The sequence below is a fragment of the Eretmochelys imbricata genome, chromosome 7 (genome assembly GCF_965152235.1).
Source record: "Eretmochelys imbricata isolate rEreImb1 chromosome 7, rEreImb1.hap1, whole genome shotgun sequence".
NCBI classification, from domain to species: Eukaryota; Metazoa; Chordata; order Testudines; family Cheloniidae; genus Eretmochelys; species Eretmochelys imbricata.
Window position 1 is genome coordinate 71,766,177 of NC_135578.1, and position 25,414 is coordinate 71,791,590.

Genomic DNA, 25,414 nt, shown 5'->3' on the forward strand with positions numbered 1-25,414 from the left:
GGAGTGGGGCGGATGGGATACTGGGAAACAAGGCTCTGCGGCATAAGAGTTATGGATATGCTTGCTTGAAACTAACCCAAACAAACATCGCATTGCCTGCACTTCAGACTTTTGGTCTTCTGCTTTCTGCCTGCGTGACAAAAACCAGGTGAGGAGTTGAAGGGAAAGCCCCCAACAGACCATTTCATTCAACAGTTTCTGACTCTCTGCTTTTTCAGCAATCTAGCCACACCTCAGTTTCTACCTTCTTTTAGGCTTTGTGGACATAGTTATGTATAATCAAGTCCAAGGTTCAATGCTCTGTCACTCAAGGCTGATTTACATAGTCAGCATTACAGCAAGACACCTGACTGCATCTTAATCTACTCTAACCAGACGAGGCAGAGCAGATGTTGTTTGTTTTGTGTTCTTGTATAAATACCAAGGATTTCATTGAGGACCTAAGTACTGGCTAGTCTACTGACAAGTTGGCAGCAAATAAAGGTAACTACTGATGATATCCATACAACACTCTGACCATATATCACCACCATGCTTGCTCTTAATAGAAACAAACTGTGTTAATGAAGAATTTAGAAATATATCTCACTAAAGATCTTTAATTAGTTTAAACCTCAGGTAGTGTTTATAGTATATTTTAATCATGTTAAACAAGTTCATTTGCAGTAAAGTCATAATGCTGAATCTGTGACATCACAACAGACAAAATGATAATACTTCATGACATCATAAACACATGATTATGTCTTCACTAAAGGATTGAGTAGAGGGTGATCCTGTCCTAGGAGGGAGGAAACCTTTATGAAAAAGATATTTTCAATGATAGCAATGGGAATACAGAAAAATACTGCCCACATGCCACCCTGCAGTCCTTTCTCTGGCAGAATAGAATTCCTATAATGAGAAAAAATTACAGGATTGAACCTAATGTTTTAATCAAATGAAATACACAAAAATACCAGAATTTCAAAAGGAATTTATTTTTGTCATTTAAAAAGTGTTGCTCCATTTTTTTTTAGTTTCAAATGATTTTACGCTACAATTTATCATTACCATATCATCTAGTGAGAATGCTTAACATTATAGAAATAACTAATTGGTGCAACCATACAACTCCCACCACAATCACAAGTCTTAGAGGGGTTGAGTTAGTTCTATGGTTTAGTGCAGAGCTTTAAGTCAGGATAGATCAGGTGAGGAAAATATCTACAAACCAAGAGCATGTATCATACCAGCAGTGTCACTAATGGAGAGGAACATGAATTGCAAAATATGCATTCAAATATCAAACACCCAAAAAATTCAGGGGTACCCAGAGGGGTTTTGGTTTATTCAATAACAGAAGTAGAGCCAACTGTGAAATTAGGAACTCACCCAGCCACAAACATAAGGTGTGGCATTGGATCTGAGATTTTGGTCCAGGGCCATTGCCTTTCAATACATGTAAATGTCCAAATTATATCAATCAGAAAGGCAATCTATCTTTCCCATGTGTCACAATAATCAAATTCCTACTTACTTCAGCAAAGACATTTCTATGGGGACTCTAAAAGGTGGCATCAAATAGTTTATGCCAGTGAAAAGAAACCCCAGCATCTCTTCAGCAATCCAAATCAAAGAAATAAAATATACCTTCACTACAAAACACTTATCTACCTTCAACTCATTTATCTTCAATTACAATAAAATGGGCTTGTAGTCAACAGAAGGAGCCGGATTCTCCACTGCCTTGAACCTTCTATAGTAAGTGCAAAGTGAGCTTGAAATACTATCAAATCAGAGTACTCCATTCACTTACACCAGTGGTAGCAATTTATAATCACAATGCACTCATTTTACACTCACGTAAATGACTACACCACATGTAAGGCAGTAGAGAATCAAACTCAGAATGTTCAGAAGAAAAACAGTAGGATTTTCCCCCCAAATGAGTAATACATTTGCACCCCCTGCTGGGGGAAAACTCATGAGCAAAACCCAAGAGGATCCTAGCCACACCTAATGCTTCTTTTCTTTCTAACCTGTACATCTAACTATCAGATCTGTATTTTATTTCAAACATTCAGACTAAAAGATATCATTTTAAATAAATCAGTTCTAACTAAACTTGCAATTGCCCTTAGTTTCTATTGAGGAACAGTTTATTCAGTAGATTAACACATAATGAAGAGAAACAATATCTAAAGTCCTTATTTTCTGAAATTATCACATTCTTGGAAGGTCAACAAAACTGTATTCTTGCTCTTTACTATGGGTGCTTAACCTATTTTAACATGCAAAGTGAGCGTAAAATTTACTAAACTAAATTTTAATACACAGTTAAAATCATGAACTTAGGAACAAGTAGCACTGATCCATTGGGCTGCACCTGCTTGACAGAGCCAATTCACTTTGACAGCTTTCGGTAAGAGGGGTCCAAAGCTTAATTCCATAAACTTTACTCTTTCCTTTCTGAGCAATAGCAAATCACTGAATGCTGATTTTTTTATTATTTTATTTTTAAAGATAATATACAGTAGCAGATGAATTGGTTGTGTTGTGGAGAATATGTTAAAAAGAAACCTATTAATGGAAGCAGATTACTGATGCGTGCAGCTCTATATTTGATTGATCCTGTTTAGTTAGTAAAAGGTATCAAAAAATCATTAAAAGAGTAGCTCTGTTATATTTTCTAACCAGAAGGTGGCATTAAATTGCCACAAATCAGTTATATACTCTCTTTAATGGGCTGTCCATAGTCACTGGTGCTTTCAACAGTGTGAGATCTGGCAATTAGACTGTCATCTGAAAAGGAGCAATAAAATTAGCTAATGACTGATGTTGGGCTGAAAAAAAATAAGATGTCTGCCTCTTCCCTCAACTCTACCTTCCTTTCATAGATGCCTCCAGCCACAGAATCATAGGACTGCATTCAAAGCAGAACCATCCCTGACAGGTGTTTGTCTAACTTGCTCTTAAAATCTCCAGTGATGGAGATTCCACAACCTCCCTAGGCAATTTATTCCAGTGCTTAATCACCCCTGACAGTTAGGAAGTTTTTCCTAATGCCCAATCTAAACCACCCTTGCTGCAATTTAACCCCATGTTTGTCTTGACATTCCAGGGGCGATGTCTGAATTTACTGCACGCTCAGACCCATTCCATATCACAATTTAGAAGTTAAGTACCTGACGGTGGGTATTGCTTTCATCTTCAGCTATAGATCTGCTTTCTGCACACTTCACAAACCCTTCAGTACAGTGAGGAACCACTGGGCACCTTGTAAACTCACTGCAGCCTGCACCTGGGTCCAGCAAACAGAGCCATGTCAGCAGCAGCAGATGCTACACCACAGTATGATACACCCAAAAGAAACCAGTTATTTGGAAATGCTGAATGCCAAGCAGAGGCAGCAACTGTCGGGCATGCAGGATTACATACGTAGCAGATGTAAAGGTTTTCCAGTAATGCATGTGTACATTATCTAAAGCCTCTGTGAATATTTTTAAAGGTGTTTAAGTTTTCTAGAATTTTTTAAAAATAGGACGAAATCCTGGCCACATTGAAGTCAGTGGCAAAAATCCCTGCAACTTCCAAGAGGCCAAGATTTCACCCTTAGTTTCTGCACCATTATATTGCAGTTAGATGTGGACCAGCAACATAGCGTCCAGGTGACTCAGGGTAGTTTCAGTGGGATATTTCATCCTGACATACATAGCCCTGAATTATACTGTCCAGGATCATGCATTGGGAGGGTACAGTGTAGGAAACTTTGCCTTTCTACTGCCTGTTCTGGCAATCAAGACAGGACTTTGCAGGGCTGTCATTCTGGCACCTCTCACCAGTATTAGTTCAATTTAAAAGAGAAAGATTATTTGTGTCAGATTTTCTCTTCTAACCCCTTTTAACCAGGGAATGTATAATTTGGCCACTAATTATTGCTTCTGAATGGCTCTACAATCTGCCAAACATTCTGCAACTCAGCATTGTTAAAGATGTACATTGCACTACAGAAGATTGTTAAATAACATTTAATGCTAACTTTTAAAATTATTTAACCCCTTTTAGGTTTATAAGGAAAAGAAATATATCAGCAATGCATGTTTTCACAGTCAACACTTAGGGATGACTTTTTAAATAAAGTTTTACACAGATGAGCTCTCCTAAGAAATAGGAAATAAGTTTTGTTTTTTAATGCCAATTGGGTGGTTTAGAGAGCACACACAAGGGATATCAGGATCTGGGTGTAAACCTTTGGTGCATGGGTGGCCTACGAGCTCGTCTGGTGGCTGCAATGGCAGTTTGGAGTAGTGGCAAGCGTAGATCCAGGAGTCAGGTACTGAGCTCAGGGCAAAGCCAAAGTCAAGGTCTAGAAGCCAAACCAATGGTCGGGACCAGAGTCAGGATCGGGAGCAGGGCAGGGAGGCAAAGACTAGACTGGAGCGGACAGGGGTGGAAACTGGAACAAGGGCTGGAGGCAGGACCAGGGCAAACACAGCTGCAGGTGTGGTACATATTGAGCAACCACTGTACTGCTGCCATTCTAAGGCTCACGTAGCAGGCTGATCCAGGCTCTCTGCTCAGTCAGGAAGCACAGACATTGGAGAAGGCTCACTGGGCCACCTAGAAACCAGGCTGAGAGCCAGTTGTGCTCCTAACATTGCGCTCTGAGGTTAGCAGGCTCAAAGTCCAACCAACCACCATTTCCCATCAGGCCCTGGTGACCACCTCTGGCCAACTTAGGGTTTATTTGGTTTCAGTGTGGTTGTACCCATATTGATCATATGACACTAGCAAGATAAGGTGGAGGAGGTAATTGTTTCGTTTTTTTCTTTTGGACTAACTTCTGTTGGTGAATGAGACAAGCTTTCAAGCTACAGAGAGCTCTTCTTCAATATAGCTTGAAAGCTTGTCTCTTTCACCCTCAGAAGCTGGTCCAATAAAAGGTTTATTTGGTGACAGTTTGTGGCCCTGTTTTAATTCAAGTTAATTATTTGCCAATTAACTAAGACTTGATCTAAAGTAACCCACCATTTGTGTTCCAAACATCTGTAGAGCGTCTACACTAGCATTTACTATCAGGTGAGTGTTACTAGCTGGCAATCTACCTCAAGTTCAACCAAGACCCCAAACTTTAGTTAGACACACCCTTAAAGACAAGCTACATAGGCTTCGGTATCACAGGAAGGAGCACTACAGCAGAGACCCTTTGAGGGATATGAGACTAAAAGAGAAAATGAGTTCCCTAAAAGTCTGCAAAGGGCAAAGTGCCAGGAGACTGGGCCATAGGCAGTCAGGCCTAATGTTAAGAGTAAGAGTCAGGCCTGGAGGTCAGTGTCCAAATGCCAGAGCCAAGGGTCGAGATAGAGTCAGAACCAAGAAGCAGAGCTAAAGGTCAGGAATTACCTGGAGTCAGGGAAGGCAAAAGCAGGGCTGGGTGTCAGGACAGGATTGAAACAAGGCCCAGTGCAGGACAGGGGCTAGGCTAGAACAAGGCTGTGAGGGGGCAAAAGTAGGGTTTGGTGACAGAGAACCTGTGGACATGTGCAATGAGCAGCTGCTAAGCCTCTGCAGCTGTGGAGCTTAAGAGCAAGACACCTGACTGCCTCAGATGGTTCTGCCTTGGCTGTCTGATGACTGGGCAGGCACAGCTGCAAGCCCTCGTTTCTGACATTAAATCAGCTGGGGAGAGAAAGGAAGAAATTAGCTTCTTTGCACAAACACTGGCTTCTCTTTTAATTTTTTTCATTACATATTTCATAAAGCTATCAGTCATATTTGTGCACTAGAGTCATTATAGGCTACTGAAGGCCATATGTTCCCTTTTTGCAGGAAAAAATCCCAGGAGAAGTGGAAATGCATGGGGAAAAAAATCTGCAAAACAGAAGCATGGTAAGTTAATGTGTAGCATGCCATCTGTGCTGCATGTTGTAACAAACTAGAGATGGGGGATGTCCAAAAAAATTGGACCAAAATCTTCCCTCAGGTATATCCACACAACCATACTACACTCAATGGTCTAGCTAGGAAATGTGGAGCAGATTCTCCGCAGACTTCAGTGGAGTCACGTCAGCAAGGAATTTGGCCCCAGGTGCTTTGACAAATGTCCAAATGTGGAAAAAAGCATTGTATTTATTTGAGCAATAACTTCCTCCAGACCCCTTAATGAGTTGTCAGGTATTTTATTATTACCTTACTTAACTGATGTTTCAAAAATGCTTGTATAGAACTTTAGGGCTGCAGTCACATTTGGAAAATGTATATTCGCTGTCTGATTGTTACTGGGAGTGGAATTTGATCTAATATAAAGGCATAAAACCCACAGACACCATCTTGTGTATAATGTATAGTATTGTGGCCTTACACATATGCCACAATGGTAATCCAGGATGTACTTACTTATGCAGAGAGCATTTCCAAGCTGCTTGACATCTCAGATTTAAACACACATGTACACTTTAACCTGCCCCTGAGTTCTTGGAAATCCACTGACTTCTTTATATAATACATGGACAAGGAGCCTGATTCACTGCTAAATTACTCCGGTGTTACACCATCGTAACTCCATTGAGATCAGAACAATATAGAACAATTGCTATATGTTTTCCAGAACATAGGCTTATGTTGGTAAATTGTAGATACTTCGCATTTTTAAGTGGCTCAACTTTCCCTTTATCCCCATCGATGGGCAAAATGGGCCCTGGACACAGCAGAACAGTAGTTCAACTGCATGAGGAGAAAAGGAACGAATAGGATGCTGGGAGTTCATACACAGGGTGTGGATCTCCCGTGTAGAACAGAGCCCATCTCGGCATTTGCTTCTTCCACGTTTCCTCAGAAGTGGGGCCAGAGTAAGCACAACTAACTAGCTCCCCTAATCATTCCCTCCACATGAGGGTGGGTTAAATCCACATAGAAGCTACATAAATCCTAGGCTACAATAGCAGTTGTGGAGCAGACTGAGAGAGAGGATTGCTTCCCCTTCGTCCTCTGTAGATCTTTCCCCAGGACATAGCCATTCAGCTTGGGCTGCAAAATATGATCATAAAGTGTACAATACATATATAATTACACACACACACAGTTGGTTCAGCTCCAAAAAGCCATTCTGACCTTTGAGACAAGTGTCTGCATAACTACCACCACTTTTGTTCCTTCTTCTTTAATGCTACCTGAAAAAGGAAAGTTATATGAATCAAATTACATTTGAATGTCTGGCTTTTCCTGTATCATCTCACAACCTTAATATTATTCAGAGTTAGGAATGACAGTCCATGTTTATTTCATACCTTTGCAGGGGTACAAGAATGATTACAATTCTCTCTCTCTCTCTCGTCCCTTTCTGTCCAACTTGTTAGTTTCCTTCTAGATATACAACTGCATATCACAAAGACCTGGAGCAGTGTGGGCTACCTGAGTGTGGAAACATAATCATGGACTTGAGTAGTTGCAGATGAAGACAGAGGAGTTATTCCATCCTTACAGTAGGGTAAATGAGCGCATAAGTTGTCCCAATAACTATCATTGTGTACAAAAAGATCATTTTGATAGGGTGCCTTGCTTAGAGGGAAATATATAGCTAAAATATAGCAAAATTCTTCCCTTCCTGTTTTTTTAAGGAACACCATTATAAAATAAAGTTGATTTTTTTGTAATTTTGTTACCCAAAGAAGAGTAGAAAATGGCTCCAGTGATGTGCATATACAATTATGGAAACATGCAGCAAACCAACCATTAGCATTGCCAACGTCCACAGAGGAGCCCACAAAAACTAAGCCTGGGGGTAGGAATCAGATTTTAAATCCTAACCTCCTGCTCCTTGGGAGTAGCAGGGCCTGGCAGTGCTGCAGAGTCAGTATGTCTAGCCCGAGGGAAAGGAAATGCCTCACACTGCTCCACAATGACCCTTTGTGGCAGGGAGAGGTTTTGATAGTCTGAGAAGGAAATGCCATGTCATCCTCATTCGAAATGATGGGGACCTTTAGGACAGAGCATGTGAAGTAGGTGAAGAATGGCACAGGTCTATGACCGTGACACAGACACAAAAGAATGCCCTGCGGGAAAGCATCCTTCAGCAGGTGTTGAGCAAGCCAATAAATTATCCCAGCTTGTTTTATAACACAAGCTGCAGTGGTAAACATACACTACACTAGTTAAGGGAAGTGTGAGTCTAAAGGTCAATGAATATAGATCTTTCCTAGAGGTATCACACTAACAGAATCATCTGCACCAGATAACCAGTGTTCTTATAGTAATCCAGAACCAAAACATTGAATGGCCTTCGTAACTTCCCTATGTTTGGAAGGATTTACCAGCCAGTGTGCATTACCCAGCAGTAAATGGCATGCAAGAGTGCAGGGTTAAGTCTGTTAAATTATTCTTTCCTGCCTGCAAGTGTTGTTGTTCCTTATTAATATAATATTTCTTTGTTTCCAGATATATAGCTAGTACTTTAAAAAGGGGGACACAAAACAGATCTTAAAATCAAGCAGAAAGGAACAAAGCCACAAAACTTAATCTGAATTAAGGAACTTCCTGCAGTACAAGCAAACGTTTTCCAACTACTTACCACTACAGGGGAGTGTAAAGTTGTGGATTGAAGAGTGGGTCATTATTCATGTTCTCATCCCAGGTTTTTGTTTTCCTACACCAATGGATGCCTTCCTCTGTTCAAATATCTCTTGAGCACATATTGTGAAAATATATCTAAATGCAGAACACACAAAAATTAATTACAATCTGTATGTATTTATATGCAATAGATTCCATTGTTTGCAGTGTTGTAACCATGGTGACCCCAGGATATTAGAGAGACAAGGTGGGTGAGGTAATATATTTTACTGGACCAACTTCTGTGGTGAAAGAGACAAGCTTTCAAGCTACACGGAGCTCTTCTTCAGGTTTGAGACCTACAGTCCCAGACCCTGTTACTGATCTAGGACAGAAGTCAAAAACTTCACTCTGAGACCTGAAGAAGAGCTCTAAAGCTTGTCTCTTTCACCAGCAGAAGTTTGTCCAATGAAAGATATTACCTCACCCACCTTGTCTCTCTTATACAATAGATGTCAGTTATTAAATATCTTGTCTGCTATCAATCTATTTTCTATATGTGGCTTAAAGTGGAGTTTGTTAATATGAACTTTTGTTCTGGTGCTAAATATCTAACTAAACATAAGATGAAATATTGGTTTCTTTGGTTGGGACGGAATATTGTCCAGTGGTTATAGCAAAGGCCATAGCAATGTTCTCCTTGCCCAGAAGTCAAGCTGGTCAGAAACTTTCTCAGAAAGCAGACCATGGCAGGGTTTCCATGGAACCCTACCTGTGAATCAACAAAAGTTTGTCAAACCCGATTTGCTTTCACAAGCCATTTGGGTTCGACAAACCAGCATTTTCTGATGAATATTTCTGACCAGCTCAACTAGCACCTTTTCTTTTGACATCTCAGTCTCCAGTGGTGCATCATATCTGAGGTCCCCACCCAGCGTTCTCTCTGGTGAATGAAAACTAATGCAAGTGACTCATTCAGCTTCTCAGCAATGTTCAGATCCTATTTAACTGCACCCTTTATGTTCTGGTAGTCAGGTTCACCCACAACACACCCTGTCACTCATTTTTCTACCCCTTCCTTTTTTGTCCTGTGGAGTTCCAATCCTTTGCCCTCTGTGAGGTTTCCCCTTACATGTCTACTCCATCACCCATGGTGGCGCTTCCTATCTGCCTCCTCCAAATGAACTGAGCTGAAGCTCATTCTACTAGTGACCACTTCCCTGTCTGAAGAAGCTGCCAGGGTTGGATGGGAAGAAAACCAGTGGCCACCCCAGCAGCAGCAGTAGCCTCTAGTAACAGAGGAAAGAACTGAAACCATTTTTTTCAGTCTTAGCTGGTGTTATTGACCTGGGACAGAGGTCAATAACCTCAGACTGTCTTGGACAAAATGGGATTATTGGCAATCATGCAGTCCTGGGTTGGATTAGTTCTCCAAAGCCCAAAACTTTCTTGTGCAGCAACATGGGAGAGAAAACACCTTCTGAGAGCCAAGTATATATCCACAGTGATAGGAGTGCCCACTGACACAAGCTGTCAATCCCATGGGTTATTATTAGGGATGTCAATTAATCGCAGTTAACTCAGGCGATTAATTTAAAAAAATTAATCATGATTAAAAAAAATTAATCAATAGAATACCAATTGAAATTTATTAAATATATTTGGATGTTTTTCTACATTTTCAATATTGATTTCAATTACAACACAGAATGCAAAGTGCACAGAGCTCACTTTATAGTATTATTTTTATTACAAATATATGCACTGTAAAAATGATAAACAAAAGAAATAGCATTTTTCAGTTCACCTCAAACAAGTACTGAAGTGCAATCGCTTTCTCGTGAAAGTGTAACTTACAAATGTAGATTTTTTTTTGTTACATAACTGCACTCAAAAACAAAACAGTGTAAAACTTTAGAGCCTACAAGTTCACTCAATCCTACTTCTTATTCTGCCAATCACTAAGACAAACAAGTTTGTTTACATTGACGGGAGATACTGCTGCCTGCTTCTTATTTATAATGTCACCTGAAAGTGATAACAGGCGTTCGCATGGCACTTTTGTAGCCAGCGTTGCAAGGTATTAACATGCCAGATATACTAAGCTTTTGTATGCCCCTTCCATGCTTCAGCTGCATTCTGCATATATTTCATGTTATAGGATGATGATGACCCCACTCAGATGATGACCCAGCACATTTTCATTTTAAGAACACTTTCACAGCAGAGTTGACAAAATGCAAAGAAGGTATCGATGTGAGATTTCCAAAAATATCTACAGCACTAGACCCAAGCTTTAAGAATCTGAAGTGCCATCCAAAATCTGAGAGGGATGAGGTGTGGAGCATGCTCTTTTAGAAGTCTTAAAAGATCAACACTCAAACCACCAAAAAAGAAAATCAACCTTCTGCTCATGGCATCTGACTCAGATGATTAAAATGAACATGCGTCAGTCCACATGGATCATTATCAAGCATGTGTCAGTCTGCTTTGGATCGTTATCAAGCAGAACCCATCATCTGCATGGAAGCATGTCCTCTGAAATGGTGGTTGAAGCATGAAGAGACATATGAATCTTTAGCTCATCTGGCACGTAAATATCTTGCAACGCCGGCTACAGCAATGCCATGCAAATGCCCATTCTCACTTTCAGGTGATATTGTAAGCAAGAAGCAGGCAGCATTATCTCCTGCAAATTATAACCAACCTTTTTTGTCTGAGTGACTGGCTGACCAAGAAGTAGGACTGAGTGGACTTGTAGGCTCTAAAGTTTTACATTGATTTATTTTTGAATGCAGTCTCTTTTTTTGTACATAATTCTACATTTGTAAGTTCAACTTTCATGATAAAGACATTGCACTACAGTACTTGTATGAGGTGAATTGAAAAATACAATTTTTTTGTTTTTTACAGTACAAATATTTGTAATAAAAATAAATATAAAATGAGCACTGTACACTTTGCATTCTGTGTTGTAATTTAAATTAATATATTTGAAAATGTAGAAAACATCCAAAAATATTTAAAATAAATGGTATTCTATTGTTGTTTAACAGCGCAACTAATTGAGATTAAGTGTTTTAATTGCTTGACAGCCCTAGTTATTATGCATTCATTTAGAGCACACAAGGTCAAATAAAAGGGTTTCAGAGACAGCTTAATTTCTGATTAATCAGAAAATTTCAGTGCAGAGTCTGGTTTTCTTTTGGTTTCTCTTAGCATGCTACAATTAATTGTATCAGGGCGAGCAAAGGGGGTTAATATTGTATCTAATGCTATTGCTTTTGTTACACTGCTTTTCCAACAGTGAGAGAGCCTCCCTGAGGATATTTTGGTACCTTCCAGGGAAAGCTGAAGCGCACCCAAGGGAAATGGAAAGGACCAATATTTTTTTCTTTCTTCCATAGGACTTAGCTAAGCCAGAACCAGGTAATAATTACTGGATTCTGAAGGAGTAATTCATCTCTCAGATGCGCAGCTCTCTGATTTCACTGGGAGACCCTGGTACACATATCGAGGCCATAAATATTCAACAGACACATCTTCATTTTGACCCTAACGTGCCAAAGGGAATGATGCTGTGACAAAATTGAGGAAACCTTCCTCTAGTATCATTGGAACCTCATCTTTTGATAGAATTTTCACAGCTATCTGGCTTTCATAATTTGTCCTACAATATAACTCTAATATGAAGTCTTCCAAATGATACCTTCTATTGGTAACAGTCCCACATGGTTAGATTTAGGCAACCCATTAAAGCATATAATCAATATTGCAACTCAACTTTCTTGTGTCAATGATTAAGAAAAACTGCATAGCTATAAAGTATTAAATCATTAGCATAGTTCAGTCCTGCTGCCTCTGCTCTGATTTTATTGGAAGAGATACATAGTATTAGACAGAAAGATCTACACATATACCCAGGTGAATGCATTCACACACACGGATGATTTCCACCTTGGAGCAATACAAATTAATAACAAAAATAATTAAACCTTTGCAGCCTCCCAGCACTTGGAAGTCTTAGAGTCCCAGTGTCAGATGCTGTTGGAAATGCAGCTTCCTCATGAGAGAGATCTGGGTTTGGCTATTCAACTGCACTGATCACAACACTAAGTGATAGATTATACAGTGGTATCGACCTCCAATTCCCTGGGTTAATTCTTTTAATGGTCTCTGCAGATCTTTTCCCATTAGGCTGATATAACTTGTTTAAGGATACAAGAATTGATTTATGACAGCACTGGGGATGGCAATCAGAATCCTGGCATCCAATTAATGCACCCTCTGTAAGAGATAATTAGGACAAAAGTCTCTGGCACAGAAGTACTAAATTTTGGTATTGAAGTCAAAGAGAGCTCTGCACAGGAAGAGCAGAAACCAAGACTGTGCACAGGAGAATTTTACCCTAGCAATAGATGGCGGAAAGGCAAAATCACTGCCTCCTCTTTTTAATTCTCAAGTGCCATCTTTAGGAAGTGGTAGAGACATTTTTAAATAGAGCAGAGAAAAGAATAGGCCTCATTAAAAGTTCACTGCTAGGAAGAGATGAAAACCTACTGAATCTCATTACGGTCCTTCATCTCACCAGGGTGCAAAGGTGTTCATTAGCAGTGATCTCCATTTGTCTCTATGTAAAAGGAGGCATCCATTACACCATATGTTCAACATCAATTTTATGCTCCCTGCAGTTCTATTGTAATCTATATACTACAATGATGAGCATGGCAGGAATGTTCACTGAAACAGCACATTTTAAGAAAACATTAAGGGACTGTTCACAAATAGTGAATTTTTAATTTGTAAACACAAGTCAGAAATATAACAGTAAAAAAAATGCTCTTTCAGACAGGGAACAGAAACAATATAAGGCCTGTGTCCAATCAAACCTAGCCAATGCAGCACACAATTCACACTTCAGATATTGAATATTTGCAGCAAACTGTTTGTGAACAAGCTACAGACCAAGAATGATTCACAAAATTCTCAAATAAAGAATAAATGTGAGGCAATTGCAAAGCAATCTCAGATAATTACTGAGCAGAGAATGAAGACAAATTCGTCTAATGTATTATTAATTATGAATTATTCACTCAACACTATTCAACGATATCAAAGGCTGCTTTGATAGATCTAAGAGAACCAGCATGAACACCTGACCTTTGTACATCACTAGGAAGGGTGCATCAGCCAATGAGAACTGCACATTCTCTGTACCATATGCCAGTCTGAAGCTGGATTGACAGTTAGAAAAGACTTAACCAAGACACTTGAAATTACAAAGGGCAGAGTGAAAAATGCTCATCTCACTCTTTTTACCTTATCCGAAGATATATGAAAAAGGGAGTTATTTAAGCAAATAAATGGGAAGTTAAATTAAGAACAAATAAAAGGAAATACTTTTGCCCATACCATATAGTCAACCTGTGGATTTCTTGGCTATAGTAGGTCATGGAGTCAAATACTATGCCTAAATTTAAAAAAAAAATGCTAGAAGGGTGGATTGATTTAAATAAAAGTCATGAAATCAGTTATTTAAATCAAGGTTTCTGCTTGATCAAATGGTTTAAATTAAACCATGATTAAAACTGGTGATTTAAATCTTGTTTTCCATTTGTACTTTTTAGTTACTTTCCTAAAGAAAAGGTGATTCCCACTGGTTGGTAACCTTTAAAACATGTAGATTTGTAACTAAATATAGCCTTTATACTAAATTTGATACTATTTTTTGCTAATCAGGAGGATACACATTTATTTAAGCAATCAAATAACTTAGACATTTATTCAGATTCTTAATTTCTACATTTTTGACTGTGTTAGAAAATGGTGAATGATGCATTTCTTATTTATTAGATAATGGGTAACTTTTTACTTGTGATTTGTGTCCCGCCCTGTTTGTTTTGCAAAATTGGAATTCAATTAAAAATGTGCAAAACCAGCATTTTACTTTTTTATTAGTTAAATAAAACTACCTTAAATGTACAGAATATATAAGGAAAATAAAAGTTTATGAAAACATATTTTGTATTTATAACTAACTGATTTATTAAACAAATTAATATTATCTGTAGCCAGTGAATCAAAGCGATTGTTTCTGGTCGCCATGTCCTTCAAGATTTTAGAACAGTAGATCTCATCCTCCCACATCTAGTTTTAACTCATGGATTGGACAAGGCAAGCAAGCTTTTTCAACCCCCAATCAGTTTCATAGCTTCGAATGAACTAGTCATTGAACTGAACTAGTTGAATAAACTAAAATGAAGATGATATTCTCTCTGCACCTGCAGAAGAAGCTACTACTGTCAAAACCTGGTTTAGCACTACCAGTTTATCTTAGCCAATGACTTCCGTCTGTTCAGTGGTTTAGCTTTTTTTAAAACTTTGGCAACAAACATGGATTGATTCATAGGTTTTTTATTTAATTAAATCATTTTTATAGATTATAATAAGTTTAGGCCATAGCACAGGCAGTCATATTTCAAATTTAATTTTAAATAGGTTCTTTTTAAAAGAAAAATTTATTGAATTTAAATTTAAAAACTCCAATCTACGTAAAAAAAGTTGTGTTTTTTTTTTAAAAAATCATTGATTTTTTATCTACCCTGAATGCTAGTACCATTTGTATGTAGTGCAAGCTAAAATGAGGGACAATAAATCTCATGCTTAGGGGCATAACATGATCACCTAAAAAGTCAGGAAGTAATGCACAATACATCTGCCCCTGTGCTCTTACTTGCTGCATTCTATTCTGTCATGTAATGTTAATAGAGCAAGGGAAGAAACTGAAGAAAAATGGTATTACCCCATAGACTGAGAATCTTTTATCTGCCCTTTTGTTATTCAAGTTTACAACCTTATACTCAGTTCAATTTTTAGATTCTTAAGCAGTGCAGATAGCAGCAGTGATGACGAGAGCTATTTTCCACTTACCCTAAGCTACAAGTTTGTGACCATTCTTTCTGGATGCTGTCTTCATCACAGTAACCAATGCCTTTGCCATTGCCAAATTAAACTACTTCAATGTGCTCTGCTTGGTGCAATATTTGATGAACACCCACAAATACCAGCTTATGCAAAATGCAACAGCCAAGTCACTTAGAGGAACTTTTCACAGGGAGCAGTGTTGGGGGCTATTAGGCTGGGAATGTTCAATGAGGAGCAAACAACTCTGAGATTCAATCATCTGTTGTTCCAGCAGAGTCTGAGTTTTCTATTCTGGTCATACTGCAAGGCACCATACCAGGCTCTTACTGGAGGGATGGTTTAAAAAGGTTTGTGTGGTTTTGATGAAGTAGATAACACATTGTATTCATTAATACAATCATTTAGATGTCATTCAAAGATATTTGTTTATACAGTAAAAATCCCTACAGGCTGTTCAATAGGCTTATTTAATGCATAGAAAAAGAAGCAAATTGCACATTACTTGATCAATACTTTAATGGCTTGAACATAGTGTAAAACAGAAATATTTGGTTTGCATCCAAGATAAAGCACCCCATGTGATGCTAGACAAGATTCTCACACTTTCCCAATGCTTATCCTAACCCAAGCCCAAGATCCTTACTAAACCTAAACCTAGCGTGGATCCAGTAACTGTCCCCAATCCCGGCCTAAAACAGCCCCAAACTGACCTTAGTCTGTCCCAAACTGAGTAAACATTATATTTGGCCTAATGCCAGACCCCACCATAAGTTTAGGCTAGGCCCACAATCTAGCCCTGATCTTCTACCCAGCCCAAAGTCTTGAAAAGGACCCCAGCCCATATCTAGTGTTTAATCCCTAAACTGGCACAAGCCTGAATCCTAGTTTGTGCCGATGAACAGGCCCCAAGCGCAAATGAGCTGGTTTTATTCACAGTGGGAAAAGGGGCCTTTTTCCCCACTCTCCACATTCTTGAGTGTTTTATTCAAACTTGTCATACACAGAATAATTATTCTGAAGCAGAGACCAGCTATGGAAAATTTCAGCTCAAAGGTGAATATTTCGGAATTATGAGTTACTGTAAATAGGGAATTATAATGAAAATGTATAGGCAACATTAGCTATAGATCCTGTGACAGCATTAGCTACATATAGCATATGCATATATTATCATACACATATATACAATGCATGCACACAAGTATGCATACATGTTTGTGGACTTGTATAATTATTTCTTAATGATCTAGTTTTACCTTGCATTTTCTGACCAATGAGTGGCACCATACCAGACTCTTACTGGAGGGATGGCTTACCCAGGCTCTTACTGGAGGGATGGTTGTTCTGTTTATCCCAGGGACATCAGGACCCATCTATTTATGTTTTATTCATAATTGTGTTTTTAATTGTAATTTTGTGTTAAAGCATTACAAAAATTGCTGTGTGTGAAGCTTTCTTGGCAAAAAATGATCTGGACAAACTGGAGAAATGGTCTGAAGTAAATAGGATGAAATTCAATAAGGACAAATGTGAAGTCCTCCACTTAGGAAGGAACTATTAGATGCACACATACAAAATGGGAAATGACTGCCGAGGAAGGAATACTAAAAAACGGGATCTGGGGGTCATAGTGGATCACAAGCTAAATATGAGTCGACAGTGTAACACTATTGCAAAAAAAAGCAAGCATCATTCTGGGATGTATTACCAGGGGTGTTGTAAGTAAGACACAAGATATAATTCTTATGTTCTACTCCGTGCTGATTAGGCTTCAACTGGAGTACAGTGTCCAGTTCTGGGCACCACATTTCAGGAAAGATGTGGACAAATTGGAGACAGTCTCAAGAAGAGCAACAAAAATGATTAAAGGTCTAGAAAACACGACGTATGAGGGAAGATTGAAAAAATTGGGTTTGTTTAGTCTGGAGAAGAGAAGATTGAGAGGGGACATGTGACATTATGTGATTAAAACATGATCATGTAGATCGTTGTTACTACCACTGTTATATAACTGCAACAAATCTTGTACAAAGTGTGTCGTAAGATGTCTATGGAAGAGTTATGATTTGCTGAATATGATTATGCTGTTTGTATACAGTATCATTTTTGTGTCTGAAGTTATGAATATTAATTACGTATCTGTATTTCAAATGTTTGCTCATGTGGTAACACCCACAAGGTATTTAGCCCGCACATCCTGAAGGAACTATTCATGTTAAATAGCCCATCAAGGAAGACTTAACTCATAATGGCCCATGGGAAACGCCTATCTACACTTGATGGACTTTCATGTGAACGTTCAAACTACAGTATGGGTAATGGCCTCTATTATGACTAAGCTAAGCATGCACGGACATGTGACTTGGCCACGTGACTCCAAACACTATCTTGTTACCTGTAATTTTCCACAAAATAGAACAATGGGTTTCCCTTCCCTTGGCAGAAGCCATAAAAGCCCTTGGAAACAGCTCCATTTTGCCTCTTTCCTGCTCAAACCTCTGAACTATGAACTTATACTACAGGGAGCATTCTAGCAAAGGGACTGAGGACCTTCCAATGATTTGGAAGCAACCAGAGACTTAGCAAGCCAGCAGTTTATTCCATCACTGCTACGAGCCTGATTCAAGAACTTTGCAATTGTTGTATGTATTTAATTCCTTTTCCCAATTTTAACTCTCACTTTTCTTTCTTTCTTTTATAGATAAACCTTTAGATTTTAGATACTAAAGGATTGGCAACAGCATGATTATTGGGTAAGTTCTGAGTTATATATTGACCTGGGTATGTGGCTGGTTCTTTGGTTTGATGAAATTGGTTTTAAATAACAACTCATCATTAAGTCTGGTGTCTGGGTGTTCAATCCAGGACTGGAATACCTAAAGAGACTACATTTCTGACTCCTTGTTAGCCAGTGTGGTGAGACAGAAGTTTACTTTTGGTGCTGGCTTGGTATATCTCATCGAAGAATAACCACCAGTTTGGGGTGTGTCTGCCCTATTTCTCAGCAGTTTGTCCTGAATTTGGTATTCTCAGTTGTGACCCATGGAGGCACGGTGACAACATGATAACAGTTTTCAAGTACATAACAGGTTGTTACGTGGAGGAGGGAGAAAAAATGTTCTCCTTAACCTCTGAGGATAGGACAAGAAGCAATGGGCTTAAATTGCAGTAAGGGAGGTTTAGGTTGGACTTTAGGAAAAACTTTCTAGCTGTCAGGGTGGTTAAGCACTGGAATAAATTGCCTAGAGAGGTTGTAGAATCTCCATCATTGAAGATTTTTAAGAGCAGGTTAGACAAACACCTGTCAGGTAATACTTAGTCCCACCACGAGTGCAGGGGACTGATCTAGATGACCTCTCGAAGTCCCTGCCAGTCCTACAATTCTATGAAAAGAAAGCTTCAATTTAACAACTTGAACAGAAGCTGATTGGTGCCATGCACACTGGAATATATTGCATGCAGTATGTTCTGCAAGCACTGGAATGCTCTTCATTTTCCTTTCCAGAACATTTGCCTTTCAATTTGGGAGGACAAGCAAGTCATATGAGAATTGTTCTCCATAAGACAATGTTAATCACTTCACAGATTACCTAATGTGACATTCTGGATAGCTTTGTCTAGATACTCTTCTTATGCAGAAAGCATGGTGAGAATACCTAGCATATTGAAAAATTTCAGGTAAAATGCCAGCAAAGCTGGTTGTCAAGATGCTAAATACAATTTGTAAAACAAAAACACTCCTGACATTTCATGTATGTGTGTGTATTCTTTGAGAAGCCAAGTGAACTGAGAAAAGCACTGAAGGAGGAAGAAAGAGTCCTAATAAGAAGGAATTTAATCTGAGTGGGAGTATGGTACTAAGAGGTGAACAAAGATGAGCATTCAACAGAGATGAGAGTTAGAAACAATGTCATCAAAGCATTTGCCGTCTTCCCATTCACACAATTTTTCCAATAAAAATCTGTCAGATCTGGTCACGCTCTCCCTCCTGGATACTCAACAGATTGCTGTGAGGGGATCCAAATGTTGAATCCCATGTGCCCTTCCCTTGCAAGGGTGGGCAGAGTTTAGATGTTGTCTGTCTGCTTTTGGGCTGCTAGGGACGCACTCCAAATGCAGGCCTCGTGTCTGACACCCTTCTTAGCAGGGGGGACCCCTCAAGTCCAATTGCCTAGGCCCAAAACCAATGCAGTCTCCACTAAGCCTCCCCAGAATGTACACCCAGCCCCACCCCACACCCTGTGTCCCTGATACCTCATTGCACCCCTGGGGGGGTACCCCACAGTTTGAAAACCAGTGATGTAGAAACCACCACCACATTCCTCCCTTGAGAGTCACCCTTCCCTTGAGAGTCCATCTGTGTTCAGGTAGGAAGGTTTTCCCTGCCTCATCATCATGGTCTTGCAGCAGCTTTCCTCTGCTTGAGCTGGTGAAAATGGCCAAAGACCCAAAAGCAGAGCAGCTTCTGCTCTTTTATAACCCTCCAATCTCCTCTGTTATGGGACTTCCTGATCAGCCTCAACAGGTGACCTCAGACCCCTACTTCAACAGGTGACTTCCCTGCCAGGCAACCTCTCCCAGTTCCTGGGCAGGAGCTGGTCTTTTGTCTATGGTGCTTTTATTTGAATAGAGGACCATCCTGATTTAATAACACTCTAGTGTTAGCCCTGTGCCACTGCCCCTTGGAATTCCAGTCCAACATGGAGAGCTCTCAAAGGCAAACTAACCCCATGTTCAAAATGGAGTCTTCAGTCTGACACAGATACACATAAAAAGCACCCAACATCTAAAAGAATTAATAAGCTATGCGTAGACAGGGTCCCCAAATCTTCAGACCATCAAAACATTTGCAGTCTTCCTGCTCACTCAACTCCTGTTTACTTCGCTCTGTTCAGCTGCTGGCCTCTTACTCCTACTCCAGATTAAATTCCTTCTTATTAGAACTCTGTTTCTTCCTCATTCTGTGACTTTCTCGGTTCACTTGGCCTCTCAAAGCTAAAGAACTTAGATATGTATCTTCTACACAAACACGCACACATATGTATTCTTGAAATGTCAGGAGGGTTTTCTGTTATCTTTATCAGATGACAGGTGAGTTCTTGCACAAATTATTCTTGTGAATAGAGTCTGTATTTTTAGCATTGAATGGCTGAGAAAAGAGGACTTGGTGAGGTTGATGTTTTTAGATCTGATTGGGGAATCTCTTTAACAAGTTTTGTCAGTGAAGTGAAGGGAGATTTGATAGAATAAGGGTGACAGTGGTGCCTAGAAAGAGACCTGATGGCGGGAATGTGCAGATGAGCTCCTTGAGATCTTGCTGATGTCATGTTTAGCTCAAGGAAGAGAAGACTGATACAGGAGATCAATCAATGGGTATGCCAGTGATGTAAAAGGCATGGTTTGTGATTGACAGAATAAGTATTTGAACGATGTAAAAACCCAGGAAGGGAAGGAGATTGTTTAATGTGATCCAAGGGAATAGAACTAGGATTAATGAGATAAAACTGAGCAAAGGAAGTTTAAGGTTGAATATCAGGAGAATACTCAAGCAGTGAACCCTATTAGACTCTAAGTTTTCTCCCAAGAAGTGGTGCAAGCCCAGCAGATTGAGCTGTTTAAACTAATGTGAATAAAAATACTCAAGAATATATCGTAGAGAATAACTCTACCGTTGCAGGGGGTGAATCACAATCTAATCGCTTTCTTCCAATTTCAACTCTGTGATGATATTACCCACAAGTATTAACAAGAACATCAACAGTCACTAAACTAACACAAACTTATACCATAATTTATAAACCTGGAGTTTCTGATTGCCTGTTGTCTCCTATTTGTCACCTGTTTTACTCTCTCTCAAAACACTATTTGCAAAAAATTCAGGAAGTATGACAGCAGTTTTCAAACTATATGAAGTACGCAGTATAAACAAATTGACGATTTACTACTGTCAACAACTAAGCAGTAATAATATTTCCAGAGAGAAATGATACAATTTAAACACTGGTTTTATGCAAATAGTAAATATGCTATAGTGTAAAGCCTACCTCTCTGATTTCCGCTGTATTTTTCCTGAAAATTATCAGGAAATTAAAGTTAACAGTCCCAGAATGCATTCCAAAAGATGGGTGTGAAATGATTACTCTGATTAAGTCAATGGCAAAACTCCTATTGACTTGAATGGGATCAGGATGACACCTTAGGTATATCAATGATGCAAGGGAAAAAATATCATTGGCTGATGCAAAATATTTGCATTTACTCTTAAATTCTGCATACAAAAATAATATACATCCTTCTATTTTTACTTCCATTGTTTACCATACAAAGGGATACTTGAAACTGAGTTTACTGAAAAATGAACTTCAACTCTCCTCCCTTTTCTCCCTGCCCTGTCTAGACAAATAATACAGTATTTGTCTAAATAGGTGATGGTTTTTCTGTTTGCAAGAAATAGACATACAGATCTTGGTGAAAAATTATCTAGAAAAGGAAACATAATTTTCTCTGTGATGGGTGCCAAAATGTATTGTCAGTCCTTAAGAGGATGAGCTCTTTATTACAAACACTAAGAATTAGGGCTATTAAGGGGATTAGTATTTTGAAGATATGAAGTGGTCCAAGTTTCTGAGTCATTGTATTTTGTCTCCTTATACCAAGAAGTTTTTCTGTTGTGCAGATTTCTAAACACCTTATAACTATTTCAAATCCATTCTTTACAATACTGTCTTATCATTTCTCTATTTATAAAATTGCACTAATTTTACCTTTAAAGCAATTCTTAATCCAAAGCACAAGTGTTTTCTTTGAGTCACCAGTAATTCAGTGAGGTGAGTGCAGATTTTGCAAGGTCATTGCCTTTGTTTTCCTATTAGAACATGTAAGTTGAAATTTTTCATTTTCAGAATTTCCTAAGGATTTTCACTTCTTACTTTTACTGAAGTGAGTGTTACAAACCTGTGGGTTCTGCTACAAGTCACTCCCACTCATAATCAAATCCAACTTTTATTCTAGCCTTTTGTGTGTTTATTTATATGAATGTGTTAAATTCTCTCCTCTCTGGAAATCTGATTATCCTAAACATCATTTCCACTAATTGTTTCAATTTTAAAAAAATCACAACATTTTGTCTTAACAGGTTTTGGATTGGACTATCCTAAAAAGAGCATCAGTGAGGTAGATACAATGTTCTAATTATGACTATCTGGAAACTGAAAAACCCAGGAGATCTGAAGCCTATGAGGGCTGGAAAGCTCATTAGACATAGAAAATATAGGTGATGAAAAGTCAGGTGTTTTCCTGATTCTTACCACTTATGTAAGTGCCAAGGTGGATGGCAATGAATGAAATTATGATAAAACGAATATAAAGACTCGTCAACAAAAGCAGTCTCTTTACAAGTTCCTTCAATGTCAGTTTGCCATTAAACTCACAAGTAGGACAGAGTGCTCATCACAGGCTTCCCTTCCCTTTATCTACAGCCTTTAGAACAAAGGAGGTAACTAATCCTAGCCCATACCATTTCATTCCCTTTATGGATATAGAATCTTCTTACTCATCTTGATATCCATGGTAGTTTTCCAAAGAGCTAATGTACTGCAATGTAGGACAAGTGAAGGACATCTGCTCCTTAGCATTTTCCCCTTCAACCCAAAGTGAGTGTGTGCACTAGTGTCTTTTGGGCTGTGGGAAGAACAGAACCTAGGGACAAAGTGCTTTCACCTAACCTTAGAGTTCTATTTATAGTGTATTATTAGTTTCTAAACTGACCTTGTGGCACTGCTTCTTACTTCATTTCACTGTAGCTCCATAAATTTCGACCACGTTTGAAGGTACATACTCTGCCTATTAGTTCTGTCTAGTCAATGAAGTTCACGTAGCTATGACGCATCTGTCGTAGATAAATGAATCAACTGATTTGATTTACTAAGAAGGCTAAATTTATTATGTGACATTTTACAAGTATAATTCAGCTTACCCTTGATGGTAATAAATGAGATATCAGCTCCCCTGAGACAAGAGAACCAGTCCCTGTATTTTCCAGGCATGGCCCCAGCCAGATTCCATTTTAGAGACGGGAAATGGCCATATCTTTGATTAAAAGGGAACCTTTAATCAAACAAAGTGCATCATCAAGCAAAAGCCAAGATTCCAATACTCTTGACTACAGCACAGCAATAATCCAAAATCAAATCCCCACCACACACACAACCCATTACCACTTGGTGTAAACGTGACATCCATCACAAGTAGGGAGAATGTCCTTCAGCATTTTTATTCTTATCCTTAGATTCATTTCTCTTCTCTCCCTCCTCAACCCCAGGTATGCCTTTATACGTTCTTGAAATCTCCTCCTCAGCCTGATCCCTTTGGGTATTTCTGTGGACGCTCCAGTCTAAATTCTTTGTCCAAAGAGCAGTGTTTCCAAGGGAAACAACTGACATGGACTGTGCATCCAGGAGTAACTGCAATGGCCTTTAAGTAACTTAGGAGCAACTAGTTTTCCTCCTGGCTGCTTTCTTTTCATTCTGTGAAAATAATCATTTTGACTAATGTTACATCATTCTCAGGGTCTCTGTTTGGGATCTTTGTCCCGAATGTGAGTGTTATTGGATAAAATAAAATAAATAAATAACAGCAACAGGTGAAAGTGTATAATTTTACATTTCTTTTGCTTCTCCATTTCTGTATATGCACAATTACATCTGTATACCTCTGTCTCCATACAGACACTCATCTTAAGAGTCTTTCTGGTCATCTAGACTGTTTTGTTTCAATAGTGCAAGACACAGCAACTGACAGAATGAATGACTTTCTCTTTGGCCTCAGAAGCCCAGCAGAGTGCAATGCAAGCAAATGAAGGAGTCTTGCACTCCATATCAATGAAGAAACCATTTTTCATTCAATTGAGAGGTCTGATTATTTTAAACAGCATTTGCAGAACTATCTCCTTGGATTAGTCTACACATAATTCTGCTATATGGAATGTTTATTTATTTACTGTATGCTCCCAACTCCACAGGGCACAATGGGGAGCAAGGGCTCTGCTACAAGGAGTATATAGTTGAAGTCATAATTCTGATTGTATTTGTTTTAAAATCTAATCTAAAATGTCTGAAATGCATATATTTGAACATATTTCATTTTTCTGGGTATTTATCAAACTGGTAATGTGTTATTCACAGCATTCAAAAAAGACTTTGCAGCCTTAGTATCTCCACTTCACTGATTAAAAATGCAGGAAATGTACACATCTAATATATTTTTCCTAATTTATTCTGTTGTTTTAGTTTTTGCATTTCTTTCATTTTAGGGGGTGAAAACAGACTAGTCAGTTTCATATTGCTCCTGGGTCAATTTCACTTCCCTGGTCTTCTAAATTAGCACAAGGCTGTACTGTTTACACTGCAGGAGAATGTTTAAAATCCAAACAAACTTTTCTGAATTTTAAAGGAGTCGTGAATTGTTTCTCTTGGCTTTAATTTTCCAAAGGTCTTGTTCTTAAAATCTAAACTCAAACTATCCCTGACAGTGTCCCCTTCATGGACAGGGAACCCAGAAAGTTACCTGTTTTAGGGGCTGCAGGGTCAAGCGCCACTTCAGTTATTTTCTCCTATTATTCAGGCTAGACTTAATGACATCTGAAACAGATTTTTAATGTAGAAAGTTAATCCTCTTTTAGTTGTTATTTGAATGTAGAGTATTTCTATGTTTTCCATTTCAGCAAAACTAAATTGCTCAAAGGACAATCTAATAAGAACTAACGGCTAGGGGATTTACAAAGAGTGACACAAATTGTTCAGAAAGTGCCTCCCAAATTTCCTTCTTTACCTAAGTCAGGGGTGGGGACGTATCGCGTATGGTTAATTTATAACCACTTTAGCCATTCTCGCTTATACTAAAAGGAGTATCAAGAGAAGGCAGAGCCTGCATGAAGCATTGCCAGGGGTATCATTCGCTCCTA

The 25,414-nt window shown here is 38.8% G+C and overlaps 2 long non-coding RNA genes across 4 annotated transcripts in view; one reads left to right on the forward strand and one right to left on the reverse strand.

Annotated features, from left to right (window-relative positions):
- Nucleotides 1-886: 886 nt before the first annotated feature.
- The window catches only part of LOC144267365 (uncharacterized), an 86,116-nt gene continuing 61,588 nt past the window's right edge, over nt 887-25,414 (reverse strand). The window contains exons 2-5 of one of the 3 annotated variants that reach the window (XR_013346610.1): nt 8,549-8,685; nt 7,269-7,392; nt 7,093-7,151; nt 887-5,661 (exon numbers count right to left, since the gene is read on the reverse strand). This is a non-coding gene — a long non-coding RNA (uncharacterized LOC144267365). Of the gene's footprint in view, nt 7,152-7,268; nt 7,393-8,548; nt 8,686-25,414 lie in introns of all 3 variants that reach the window. The other 2 variants (XR_013346609.1, XR_013346608.1) reach the window with 2 other exon arrangements.
- On the forward strand, nt 3,103-22,675 carry LOC144267366 (uncharacterized). Its single transcript, XR_013346611.1, has 5 exons — nt 3,103-3,173; nt 5,812-5,871; nt 7,338-7,468; nt 18,155-18,206; nt 22,589-22,675. It is a non-coding gene; the product is annotated as an uncharacterized LOC144267366 (long non-coding RNA).